Source organism: Myxine glutinosa, chromosome 7 (genome assembly GCF_964187855.1).
Source record: "Myxine glutinosa chromosome 7, kmMyxGlut1.1, whole genome shotgun sequence".
Classification (NCBI taxonomy): Eukaryota; Metazoa; Chordata; class Myxini; order Myxiniformes; family Myxinidae; genus Myxine; species Myxine glutinosa.
In genome coordinates, this window is record NC_136267.1 from 71,687,759 (window position 1) to 71,702,593 (window position 14,835).

At 42.4% G+C, this 14,835-nt stretch overlaps 1 long non-coding RNA gene across 1 annotated transcript; it reads left to right on the top strand.

The window, feature by feature from the left end:
* Positions 1 to 2,840: 2,840 nt before the first annotated feature.
* LOC137417465 (uncharacterized) lies at positions 2,841 to 13,660 on the top strand. The gene is made up of 3 exons (XR_010982443.2): positions 2,841 to 2,953; positions 7,315 to 7,477; positions 12,255 to 13,660. It is a non-coding gene; the product is annotated as an uncharacterized LOC137417465 (long non-coding RNA).
* The last annotated feature ends 1,175 nt before the right edge of the window (positions 13,661 to 14,835 follow it).

A 14,835-nucleotide genomic window follows, 5' to 3' on the forward strand; every position in this document is an offset into this window, starting at 1 on the left:
ATGGCACAAAGGCACAAAGGCACAAAGAAGACACATATGAAGACATATGAAGAAGGCACAAAGACAGCCCTCTTTCACCTGAAAAACATCGCCCGTCTCCATCCATCCCTCTCCTCCATGGCTGCAGAAACCCTCATCCACGCCTTCATCACCTCCCGTCTGGACTACTGCAATAGCCTCCTCTATGGTTCACCCTCAACAATCACCAATAAACTCCAATACATTCAGAACTCCGCTGCCCGTCTACTCACCCATTCCCGGACCCGTGACCATATCACCCCCGTCCTTTACAAGCTTCACTGGCTCCCCATCTCCCAGAGAATCCAGTACAAAATCCTCCTCTTGACCTACAAAGCCCTCCATAACCTGGCCCCATCCTACCTGGCTGACCTCCTCTCCAGCCACACTCCCAACCGCAACCTCCGCTCTGCTGGTACCAACCTCCTGACCCCCCCCCCCCCCCCCCATCCAGACCAAATTCAGATCCTGGGGGGACAGGGCCTTCTCCATCGCTGCTCCCACCCTCTGGAACTCACTACCTCACACCATCAGAGACTCCTCCTCACTCACCACAGTCAAAACATCACTCAAGACCCACCTGTTCAACACTGCATTCAACATTTAACCCACAGCATTTAACCCCTGACTATCTCTTCTCCTTCTCCCTCCTTTTTGCTTTGAATATTTCCCTATTGATTCTTGTTTTTTGCAATTGTTTTTATGTTTTGCTATGCATTATGTTTTGCACTCTGTCAAAGCGTCTTTGGGCTCCCTGAAAAGCGCTATATAAAATAAATGCATTATTATTATTATTATTCTGTTAATGTTATATCTTCTATCTGAATGGAGAAATTGCAGGTGTTGTTTGTTACTGCAGACATTCCAGCTTGTTGATGTGGCCACACAGACTTGCAGTAGGTCAAACCCTATGAGGGGGTTGTGCACCCTTTCCTTCTCTTTTAAGAGTCCAAGAGCAGAGGTGCAATTTTTGGTCGCAACCAGATATGTTACTCTCTCCACAGGGGCATGCCCCCCCTGGCTGCTTGATGGGGATCACTGATGACATTGAGAGTAGTGCCAAGAAGCTAAGTACCCACTTGTCTATCCATTTGTTTGCTGTTATTCTCTTTGCTGGTCTCTTAACAGCTCACTGTTCACTCGAGATCAGATGTGGAGGGACATACATGAACACAAAGCACGTGTGGTTTAAAATAATAATAATCGTGCTATTTGTTTGTGCAGTCTAAATCAAGCATCAACTCACCTTGAAATATTAATTTAATACTGTATCTTCTTTGTTTGTATGGTAGTTATGTGATAACATTATTTAATACCTGGTAATTCTAGGGGTATTCCAATTAGTATGGAAACAAATCCCTTTTCAATGATTAAACTTGGTTTCCTATAAAAAATAGTTTAATCCAACAATTATGCTTTCACTGTAATAGTGTTACCTCCGCCACCAAAGGTGGACAGAGGTTACGTTTTCACCCCTGTTTGTCTGTCTGCCTTTTTGTTACTTGCGAAATCAAAGATTTGCAAGTATATTAGTTGGTCTGGTCTGTTATTCTGTTTGTCGGTTTGTCTGTATGTCAATTGCCTACAAGTCAAATTTTTACTCCGATCTTCATCAACTGGGAGAGGTAGTGGAAAGCTGGAAGTCTATTGTTTTTGAGGTCAATAGATCAAAGGTAAATGCCACATAAATCGTCAATTTTCAACTGATTCACTTGATATCTATATATAAATATCGCTTTATATATTAAAAACGTTATATATATTAAAAATGTATATATACATTAAAAATGTATATATATATATATATACAATTGCGTCGATACAATTGAAGTTGAAAAAAAAAATTCCCCCCCCAAAAAAAAACAAATTGGAAAATTTTTCAAAAGAAATACCCTTCGGACATACCGACGGGAGAGATATGTGCATTCCAGAAGTTTGGTACGATTTCACAAAAGTTTGAGAAAGTAGTTCAGTGACAACACAGGACAGCACAGACGCTGCACAAATATATATATAGAAGATATATATGTATATATATATATATATATATATATATATTGTTACTATTTTTAGAACCTTCACTTTGTAAAATAATAATTCTTGTAAATATCCCCCTTTGTAAAGGTTGCACCCTATTTAGGACATGTACAACACATAGGACACCATAGGATCTTCTTTAGTTATTTCATTAGTCTATGTTTCAGTTAAGGATCTGTTTCCAATAGTTTGACTCTGCGTTGTATTAATCAAATAACCTAGGCCCCTTCAATAATCCCCAATCTCTCCGTCTCTCCAAAGTGCCAGTAGCCGTATTGCAGCGTTCGCTGCCTTGGAGCTAAAGCTCGCCCCAAGCCGCCATTGCCAGCAGCGTCGCTCCCTTTTGGTTTGTTCCTGCCCGCCGCCATTACGCACGCAGTCAGTGTGGGAGAAAAAGGGAGGAGCGGCCAGGAACACAGGCGTGGCCCCATCAACGCGTCACGGGGGGAGGTACGAATGAACCCTCGCGGCCAATCTGGGCCGAGGCGTGTTCACCGGTAGGCGGAGCTAAGCGGACCTGGCTTGATACGCGAGGCTTGCAATAAAAGCGCGAGCGTGAAGCCTTTTTACGGAGATGCGGGGCAGAGGGAGATGAACGAGAGAGCAGATGCGGGGGAGATCGGCAGATGCGAGAGAACAGCGCAGAGGTGGCGAATATAAGAACATTGCGCGGAGGATCGTTTGGGACGATCGTTTTCGATACGAACTGCCGTGGTTTTGAGAGCGTTCGGCACGCTGTACGTACGTGCATTCCAGCCCCTCGCGTTTGTAAGGTCCGGTCACGCGCCAACGACGTCAAGCTGCCAGCTGTTCTTCACCCGCAGACCCGGAGCCTGGACCATCCCATCGCCTGGACCCATCTGCCGGGACCTTCCTCCCCTACCAGCTACCATTCCATGTGAGTGTGTTTGTATTGTCATGGGCATGTTATAAAAGAGTGTATAAGGTTGCCCTATGTCCTTTTGTTTCCTCTTCTTGTATATTCCCTTCTTTCGTTTCCTCTTTTAGGTAGTTAATAAATCTCTTTGTTCTTCCTTCACCCTTCTCATTCTTTGGTTCCTCTCATCCAATCGCTTTTGTCTTTTCCCCATTGAATATCGGTGGCACGATATAGGAACCGCTCAGAATCGGGTTTTGTCCTTTTGTTAACGGCCTGAGTCGTGGCTCGCTTCGCTCGGCATGTCCATTACAGCCGCGGCTCGGGCGGGGCTCATTTCCTCGCTTACCGGAAGGCGCTGGTAATTAGGTAATAGGAACAATTGGCCTACCACCCTATTCAGCGCTGACCAGAAGTGACGTCATAGCTCCAGGACCGGAGACGTCCAGCTTAATAGACGAGGGGATTAACCCCCCTCGGTAAGGGTGGAGCGCCGTACTCTGAGATCCGTAACAATATATATATACAGTGGCGGATTAAGGTTTGGGCATCACAAGAGGGGAGAGATAACGAGAGACCGATCATGGTTCATAATCTTTCAAGATAAGACCGAGGGTGGGTCTCACTTTGCCGACAGAACATATCACCTTGTGAATGGTGATAAACACAGAGTAAAGGGATTACTCCATCTCAAGTAAAGAAAGTATTGTTAGGTAATGAATCAATTAAAAATAAGACCAAAAGTCTAACAGTGGCGTAGCCGGGCTTGTAAAATATTATAAACCACAAACACATATTATTAGCTTTTTAAACAGTCGCTAATGCTGTTTATAACATTAAACAAAGAAATTTGGAGGAATCACGACATCCATGAGGTACGTTTTACTTACAGAACTGAGGGAAGATCTACTGTAATCTATATACCCCACAAGGTTTGGAGGTGTGCTCATTTACCGAGCAGCTAGCTAGCGTTTGCCAAGCCAGCCGTTTCTTAACGGTTTTGAATGGAGTGCTTGCTCGAATGCTTAAACCACTTGGCGATCTCTCCACAAGAAACTTGGTAAATGAGCACACGCCCAATGTTCTTGAGACCCGACCATAGATCGACTGTAATCTATATACCCCAAAGATGTATGGCCCTTCCTGCCCCTCCCGTAGTGAGCAGGTATACTTGCAAATTAAAACTTCGGTCAGTGGAGTCAGCCGTCGTAATGAAATCATAGACGTAATGACGTAACGGACACAAAACTGCCGCTTATTTAATATGTAGAACATGATATATTTGAACTTCCAGTAAGTTTGCAGACACTACGAAGGGATTAGTGTTATGATTAGATTTACTATAATATTAACGTTACGTTATCATTATTTCGAAAATGATATTACTATCGAAAAACCGAGGCAAATTCCTTACTTCCTCGGTTATTAATATTAGTGCCGAACAATGCTAATCACTGATCATGAACCATACACCGCTTCAATCCATAAACCTTTCATTCACGACATTGGGATTAAAGTATTATGGTAATATTTACTATATATTATTATTATTATTATTATTATTATTACGAAAATGATACTACTGAAACGATACACTCCTATATTAAGAAACCTGGGCTTAATTTGTCCAAAGCGGTCCGAAGGTGAAGCTTAACGCCTAAGGCCTATACGTACTGTATTGTTCGAAGAGGCGTAATGCGGATGCTTTCCATATTTGATGGTCATTTTAACAATCGGTTTGTTTGTGTTTCACACTGAATGAAAAACATAAAGGTAGAGCATGGTGATTGTGATATATGACAGGTTCGACGATATTTTTGGCCTGAACGGCATATAAATCAAAATGGCCGAGTGTGGAGAGTCAGCCGCAGCACCGCCGTAATGACATCAGACGTCATCACATCACCCTGTCATGTGACCAGATTCTCAGCTCTGATTGGTACATGTTTGAGGGGACAAACATACATACATACATACATACATACATACATACATACATACATACATACATACGGACAAACACTGTTCTAGACGGCTCTGCCCGATGGGCTACACCGTAAAAACGTTTTCCCTGATGTTTAACTAGACAGGACGATTACAAAATTAGGTGCTGAGGTTAGTATTAGTCGAAAAAGCAGATTAAGTGGAATAATAACTCGTTTAATATCTACAAATGCAACAATAATCACAATAAAACTTGTATAATCACCAATGTTAATATATGTAGATATTGGTTAGAAAATCCACACTAAAATATATTGAACGATCACAAAAACACGGAGGAGGTTGGCCGGTCGCTAACAGTGAGCTGGAGAAATGCCGGGTCGAGCTGGGGCAGTTCGAACACAAACCACGAGTCAGGTTCCGCCAAATCCGCCAGAGTTGGCAACAGCGTGACCAATGCCGGGAACTTTGTCTTGCCAAACCCAGTGCCGAACCACTCTTGAGGAGCCAGGAGAGTGCTGTCAGCCTGAGTTCGCGCATGTGGAAGGCAAGATCGCCCGGTGCTTGTGGCGGAATTAGGTCGCTGAACAGTGTAAGAGGGACCAGATTGGGGGTGAAGAACCAGAAATGGCACTGGAAGGCATGGAGTGCACTCCTGCAAACCAAACCTGCAGACCAACCTCACATTAGCGGGGGTTCCTGATGTTTACCCGATCCTGGTGGGGGGTCTAAACACAATCGAAAATCCGAAATATTTCACAGAAATGCTATATGGTGTTATTTTAACAGAAAAAACGTTATAACTAGATAAATATGAGAATATTTTTCAAAAATGGGTTGTTGGATGTTTGATGCATCCTACTGTATACGAAACTGCAACATGTAGGTGCAGCGTGAATCCCCATCGAGGTGAAGCCTTGGTCAACATCTGAGTACGTCTATTCTATTAATTACATGCTGTTTGAACCTGATTGTCTATTAATTACTTATTATTTGACCTTGACCGCATTGAATAATTACCTCCATTAATTACAGACTATTGGACTATTACAGACTATTTATGACTATTTATTACAGACTATTACAGACTATTTATGCCTGATGTTGGTTTAGCGGTTAGGGTGCCGGCTTGGGATCCTAGGATCCTGGGTTCGAATCCCGGTTGATCGCTGAATTAATGCCAGGGGGGTTAACTCAGCCTGTCATCCTTCCGAGGTCGGCAAATTGAGTACCAGCTTGCTGGGATGAATGATCCCGGTGTGTACCCCGGTTTAGAATAGGTACACCGTATCCCTGCGCATCGTAAGACGCGACTAAGGGTTGGTGTCAGGAAGGGCATCCGGCCATAAAAACATTGCCTCAAACAGGGAACCATGATTGTCATGGGGCCCGCAAGGCTAACCCCTGCTCTAGTGGGGAAAATGGCCTTAAAAACGATCATTCATTCATTCAATTACAGACTATTGGAACATACCGCTTAGACATGTAGACCTTTAGAGCCCTTGCAATCTTTAGATACCTTAGACCCTTTAAGACCCATCAGACTCTCAAGACCATTTATATCCAAAACACCCCCTATGATCCCAAAGACACTTTAGACCCATTATAACCCAATAGACCCTTTAAGACCCCAAAGACTTTATAACCTGAAGACCCTTTATTACTCCTGAGACCCTTTAGACCCCAAAGACTCTTTAGACCCCTGGGAGCCTTAAGACCCCTAATAACCCCCAAGACCCTTAAGACCATGAAGACCCCTAAGCCCCAATAGGACCATAAGACCCTGCAGGCCCTATGTAAAAAATTATAACCCTATAGACCCCGTTAGACCTTCTGACTGAGGGCCTTCTGCAATAACACTTGAAGATCACCAGTCATAATCAAAAGCCAAAAGTGAACCATCTCAGTACCAAGCAAGGAGCGTGAAAAATAGAATTAATTATCATTATAATATTTTTTTCAGGTTCTGCTCATCTTGGTTAGTGGCCTCGGGAAAAGTCCCACGAGGCAAAGAGAAAACGGTGTCCACAACAACAATTCCACTCCCATTATAATCAAATGGGATATTTTTGTGATTTTATTATTGCCAAACCTCAGGACTATTTCAAGATATCAGATTGAAACTTACGCAGCTTATTTGTATGGGCAATATCTCAGTGCAAGACCAAAGTACATGTGTATAAAATCTGATCAAAATTAGTCAGAGGTCAAGGTCAATGCCATCCAAAACATGTAAAACACCTATTAGGCCACCATTAGAAAAGGTATCAACCAAATTTGTTATGCAAAACATTCCATCATGTAAAACACTTGATAGGTCAAATTTTGAAAATTACCAAATTGTTGTTTACATGGCAACTATTGTTTATTTGGATTTCGTGGTTATCATGCTATGCACGACATCTTTCTTGTTTGTCTGTTTGTTTTTCCGTGAGCAGGATATTTCAAAAAGTTGTGAACGGATTCGGAAGAAATTTGGTGGACAAGTTGGGTGTGACAAGGTCGAAGTGATTCGATTTTGGTGAAGATCCAGTTCCGGATAAGATAATTTTTAAGATCTATTAGTAGGATACAAAACATAAACTTTTCAGCCTGGCGAAGGTACAGTATGCACTCCACCGATTGCCTGTTCTAGTTTAAACATGTATTTTTTCTGTGATTATGGACAGTCTTCGGATGCGCACCACGTATTTCTCAAGTTTATTGGACCAATGGAGGTTTTTATCACATCCAACCCTTTCAAAGGTTTACTTGATTTTCTTTTTGTTTAATGGTAATAAGAACCGAGACACTGATAAAGTATTTTGCATTCAATGAACTCTGTTGCTTTTGATAATTCCAGCTTTAGGTTTTTCATGGCAAGGTATCACAAAACACAGGCCTTATAGTCAGGTTCACTATGTCAATAAATTATATTTCGTTCAAAATCATGGTAGATTAGCAAACCTATACATTTTTGGAAAGGTTATAGCATAAGGAAACTAAAAATCAATGTTTACATTTGGAGAGATACCTGTATGGCGGCCATTTTGGATTTTCAAAATGGCCACTGTAAAATACATATTTTGTTCTATTTCTGCCTCGAATTACCCTAAAAACTTTTAAAAATATACTAAACCTATATTTTCAGGGACAAGGAATCCAATGAAAGTATCAAATTAGTGCTATGGGGAATGGTAAGACACGAATCAAAGGTTTTGAATTGCAAAATACTGTCTTTATATTCGCGATAAGTTGCATAATCAAATACATGTTATCATTTTGTACAGGCAGTTAATAACATCAAAATGTGTCACAATAATTCATATCACCAAACATACACAGGCAGTCAGCAAAATCATATATACACATGCAGTCAGTATAACTTCACATCTACACAGGCAGTCAATGACAAAATATACACAGGCAGTCAATGGCATCAAACATACACGATTACAGAATATGCCATTTTTAGTTCGTCATCACTGTCCTGTGTGTCGTATCCGACAATATAGTCCGCATCGTTTTCACAGTCCGTTCCACACAAGCAAAGGTCGGTCAAATTGATTGGCAAATCGAATTGGTCGAATGGTCGATCGAATCGAATTCGGTGAATCGAATCGAATCGAATCGATCGAATTGGTCGAATGGTCGATCGAAGCGATTGGTCGAATGGAATTGGTCGATTGGTCGAATTGGTCGAATCAAATTGGTCGGAATTGGCAAATGTAAATATTGATTTTCAGATTTTCCATGTAATAACGTTTCCAAAAATGTATAGGTTTGCTAATCTACCATGATTTTGAACGAAAAAACAAAGTGAACCTGACTATTAGTCTAGTTGCATTGTTTGGCATGAAGCAAAGTAAAACATACATAATGCATTGGGTTTATTCATTCATTGAGCAATTTACCAAGTCACTCCTGGAGGAGGTTGGGTATTATGGAGTAATCGGTACTAAATAGTAGTCCAGCATTTCACGTTGTGTGGAAATGCAAGTCCAATGGCCAGTTGATAAAAAGGTAACCATTGCACAATAATGTGAAGCTACAGAGAAGGTTATTTATATTTTCAGATACAGCTACTCCATACTGTATTAGACTACTATTCCATATTACCAGAACATTTTGACACGTCACCAGTAAATTCGTCCCTTTCACTCCCTTGGACATGAACAAAAATTGAATTTTCCAGCCTGAAAGTACACTCATGTTATTAGCTGTTATCTCCATAGCTGACTCAATGCCACTGAAAGGGTATAGAACCAGTTGTGCAGTGAACAAGTGTGCACTAAATGCATAACAATAATGAAAAAAATAAATTATATTCTAACGCAGGTTGCACATGGTTTTTCCATATACATTGTGATCACATTTGTTTTTTGCGTGTTTGTTGCATTCCTTCAAGAATTCTGTATATTCCTCTAACAAAGTAATCCCACAGAGCAATCCTTAATAAAACAGGAGTAACTGCAATCAGATTTCATGAGCAATTGCAATGGGTTACAATTGCTGACTGATCCTGGTGATTTTGTGAGCTGTATCTCAGAGCTGTGACTTTCGGCATGAAATTTCACATCAATAATTGGAATAGAAAGCATGCAGGGTTGACATAAGTTTTGACCATGACCTAATATTAAGGTCATTACCTAATTATAGATATTTTACCACTGTAACTTGAATAAAGTTTGTCCGATCAGAATGCAATTGCCCTCTCTAGATAGCCAAGAGAAAGGTTAAGGTACATTTACATTTAATTTATATCACACTCCTCTTGGTTAAAGGTCAAGGGTCAAATGGCGGTCTGAAAAACAACAACATTTTTTGTCATCCCTCAGTTTTGCCAATGTGGGATCTCAAAGACCATTTGGCTTTCCAAGATCATAATAGTGTATCTGCACTGAAGATTTTGCACCTGATATTTGTTTTGTGTCTTTGACCTACTTTTTTTCATATTGAGACCTAATTAACAAAAACGCTTTTTGATAAAAACGTGAACAAGTAAAGCTACATTCAAAGTACACCGCCCCCATGCCAAATAAATTAATAATGTATCCTCTAGCATGTGACACAGTCCTAATCAATTGGCTAATAGCATGCCGAAACCACCACTATTTCATCCGAATATGTAACATTTTGAAAAAATAGTAATTAATCGAAAAAATAAATATTTATTTGACTAATTGATGAAACAATAAATTAAAAGTACCCTTTGCAGCCAAACCACTTGGTCATTGTCGTGCCAAGTATCAGCTTCCTAGTTCAAAAGGTGCCTGAGATATTGCCCAGATGAGAAAGAAAATAAATAAGGAATAAAAAAATCGATAATAATTGAGTAATCAATCGATTAATTAATTAATCAAAAAATAAACAAGACCAAAAGTCTAACAGAGGCGTAGCCGGGCTTGTAAAATATTTTAAACCACAAACACACATGATTTTTTAACAGTCGCGAATGCTGTTTATAACATTAAAGAAAGAAATTTGGAGGAATCCCAACATCCATGAGGTATGTTTTACGTACAGAACTGAGTGAAGATCTACTGTAATCTATATACCCCACAAGGTTTGGAGGTGTGCTCATTTACCAAGCAGCTGGCTAGCGCTTGCCAAGCCAGCCGTTCCTTAAGGGTTTTGAATGGCGTGCTAGCTCAAATGCTAAAACCACTTGGCGATCTCCCCACAAGAAACTTGGTAAATGAACACACACCCAATGTTCTTGAGACCCGACCATAGATCGACTGTAATCTATATACCCCAAAGAGGAATGACCTTTCCTTCCGCTCTCGAAGTGAGCAGGTGTTTACGCTGTGATGACATCATATACATAATGACGTAGCATGACGGCCGGACACAAAACTTCCGCTACTTTAATATATATTTAACCTCCAGTAACGTTGCAGTCACTATGAAGGGATTAGTGTTACGATTACATTTACTATAATAATAATAATAACGTTACGTTATTATTACGAAAATTATATTATTTAAAAAAAAACTGATGTGAATTCCTTACTTCCGCTTTTACACCGCTTCAATCCATCAACTTTCCATTCATGACATTGGGATTAAAATGTTATGGTTATATTTACTATAATATTATTACTACGAAAACGATACTACTGAAACGATACCACTGTATGAAGAAACCTGGGTTTAATTTGTCCGAAGCGGACGGCGAGTCATAAAAGCCTAAGGCCTATACGTACCGTATTGTTGGAAGAGACGTAACGCCGATGCTTTCGATATTTGATGGTTATTTTAACAATCGGTTTATTTGTGTTTCACATTGAATGGAAAATGTAAAGGTAGAGCATGGCGATTGTGATATTTGACAGGTTCAACAATATGTTTGGCATGAACGGCATATAAATCAAAATGGCGGTGTGTGGAGAGTCAGCCGCAGCACCGCCGTAATGACATCAGACGTAATCACATCACCCTGTCATGTGACCAGATTCTCAGCTCTGATTGGTATACGTTTGAGGGGACATACAAACATACACACAGACGGACAAACACTGTTCGAGACGGCACTGCCCGATGGGCTACGCCATAAAAAGTTTTTTTGCCAAAGCATGTGTTCACTATTGTGCCCAAATCTCAGCTTCCTAGCTCAAAGGATGACTGAGATTTTTCCCGGCCAAACAAGAAAGAAAGAAAACAAACAAACAAATGGAGTATGCCCTTTTGGCACGCGTCATCGCCCTGCCTCCTTCAGCGCCCGGTGATTACTTCATGCAGCGCATGGAAATGGAATAGGGAGGGGCAGAGTGCGAATATTTTTCCGGCAATTTCCATGATGTTGAGTTTTTCGGATAGACTCTAGATGGGGCCACATTTTCTTAATTTGCACTCTATCCCTAAATGTTGAAGGTCAAGGTGATATTGCGGTCTGAACAAAATATGTCATCATTGTATTGTGTGCCAAGGGTAGGTCACGGGCGATCACCAAGGATAAGCCAAGGGAGGCTTACCCTTGGCAATCGCAGATATCTAGATTTTAATTGTTATGATAGAAAAAAAACATACAGTCTGCATTTAGTCAGCGATTAAACGGAAATATTTCGCACGATCAAACCCACTCAAAGATGCACTGTGAAAGGTCAGTATGGCAGTTGAAATTCTAATTGTGCATTAACTCACTCACTAACAATGTATCTTCACATTTAAACAGAAGCAGTAAGTGTTATGTCCGTGTATGATTAATACCATCCATGTTGTTCATTTTAAGCTCAATTATTCACCTTCTTGAATAAGATGATACGTTTTGAAGTACAGGGTGTTGAAAAAAAACCTGGACAACTTTGGTTGTAAATATATTTAGTAACACAAATGCCACAATGATACTCTTTGTTTTGTATGATACAGAAACTAATGAAGTTTTCTGTATTTTCAGATCTGGCGGTTTCATGTAAAATAAAATGGCGACTTCACAGGAGAAAGCTCAGTGCGTTGAATGGTTGGTTCAGAGACGAGATATGACATGTAAGTTCAGCGTAATTTCCGTACAAGATATGAAAGGAACCCGCCATCGCACAATGGTATCAGAGAGTGGTACAAGGTGGTTAAGAAGACTGGATATTGTCAGAAACAGCAAAGTACCGGTCGACCAAGCACAAGTGCAGCAGATTTTGAACGAGTGTGTGAATCATTTCAACAAAGTCCCAGACATCTGGCAGACATCCAGAGAACTGGGACTACCAACCACCACTGTACACAGGATTTTGCATAAATGACTGAAACGTTATGCCTATAAGGTGCAGATTTAAGCAGAAGCAGTAAATGCTTCTGTTTAAATCTGCACCTTATAGGTATAAAGTTCTGCAGGAACTCAAACCAAATGACAGACCCAAACGCAAAACGTTTGCCTTAGAAATGCTCAATCGCATAGAGGATGAAGAAGATTACCTGAAAAAGGTCATGTTCACAGACGAAGCTTGCTTTGATGTATCAGGGAAGGTCCTGCACAATGTGAGAATATGGAGCTCTGAAAACCCCAACGTTGTCATTGAACACATACGCGACAGTCCAAAGGTCAATGTATGTTGTAGCCTTCTCCCTGACTGCTTGGAAGGTCCGTTTTTCTTTGTGGAGGATAGTGACTGTAACAATTTACATGAACATGTTGGAAGGATTTGCCTTCCCACAGATTGAAGACCTGCAACCAGATATCATTTTTCAACAGGACAGCACTCCCCCTCATTGGGCCTTAGTCATTCGAGCCCTCCTGAATGAATGAATGAAAAGTTAATATAAAGAGGCACCCTGTAGTGAAAATGTATATCAAAGTTGAACCCAGGAGTGATGCCCACTTAAACCGCAGAGGGGCGTCTATAAGACCTCGGACGTCCGCGACGCTGAGCCACTCCTGTGACATTTTACTATGACATGTAGTCCTGAACGGTACGTACTCGCACATGTATTCTAGGCTTGCTTGCATTGACTAATATAATCGATCCTCCCTATATGATGCCAAGATCCTGATATCTATTGCATGATTGTATTTTAGAGGATGATGCTAAAGATCTGATTGAGATTAAACCTACCTATGGGACAAAGTTGTGGACTTGGTTTATTTTCACAACACTTAATCTCAATCAAGATCTACGGAAATGGCGGGACACAGGATGATCCATGTACCGGCCTTCAGCGCCGACCCACAAGCTGCGGATTCGGGCTCGGAGTTAACTCACTGGCTCAGGTCACTGGAGAACCAGTTCAAAGCCCAGGAGACCGTTCCCACTGCTGAAACGAAACTGGACGTGCTGCAGACTAAAGTGGACCACAACGTCTACAGGAGCATTGAACGATGTACGACGTACGATGCCGCTGTGGCGGAGCTAAAGCGAATTTACATTAAGAAACGGAGCATGGTATACACCAGGTATCTGCTCTCATCGCGGTGGCAACAGCCTACTGAGTCGATAGACCGCTTCGCCCAGGAGCTACGACAACTACTTGCGGACAGTACCCAAGACGTCCGCACTCACGAGCAAGTCCAGGACGATCTTGTCCGAGACGCTTTCGTCTCTGGGATCGGCTCTCCTGCTCTCAGGCTAAGACTTTTGGAGACAGCTGACCTGACGTTCGCGGAGGCTCTACGGGTGGCTCACGTCTACACTGAGGCCCGGGAACAATCTACCGCCTATGACCACACACGGGTCGTCGCAGGGACTTCTCAACTCGCGCGACCGGAGAGGGCTACCGCCGAGGATACGGGAGCGGACCCGACCACGCTAGCGGAGCCCTTGGCCACTCCCGAGGTGGACTCGGATTCCGGCTTGGCTGCGGCTACGGTGGCCAGGCCAAGGCCTGTACGAAATGCAACGTGTTACTTCTGTGGCAACCGACAGCATCCCAGGTCAGCGTGTCCGGCTCGGGAAGCAATATGCCATTTGTGTTCGACTAAAGGACATTTTGCAAAAGTCTGCCGAAAGACCGCGCGGGGCGCACGAATTCGCGCGACCTTGAATGGGCTTATCGCCGAGCCAACGGACCGAGCACAGAGCGGGGCGCCTCACCCGACTTTGATGAGCGGTCCTCCTCCTCGTGGGCCCCTGGCTGCACGCTCGACCTTGGTGAGATACATCGGGCCGCCAAAACAAATGGCGCGAACACGACCGTCCTTGACTGGAATCCGAACGCCCTCCGAAGGCTACTCAAACAAACGACAAGCTCCCGCTTTGACGCAAACAGTGCACGTGATACGAGCGCCCTCTGACGGCAGCTCGTATGAACTACACGCTCTTGCCTCAGCACGTGGAACTACAGATGGCTGCGATCCTTCTCGCATGACACGAGCACCCTCTGACAGCTGCTCGTACGGACTACAAGCTCCTGAAGCTCCTGCTTTGGCACGACCAAAAGCTCCAACTATGCCTTTGACACGAGGGCCCTCCGGAGGCCGCTCAAACGACCGGAAAACTGCAGCCGGCGTGGGCTCCACACGCGAGGCGCGATCTTTTCGCCCGGATGGC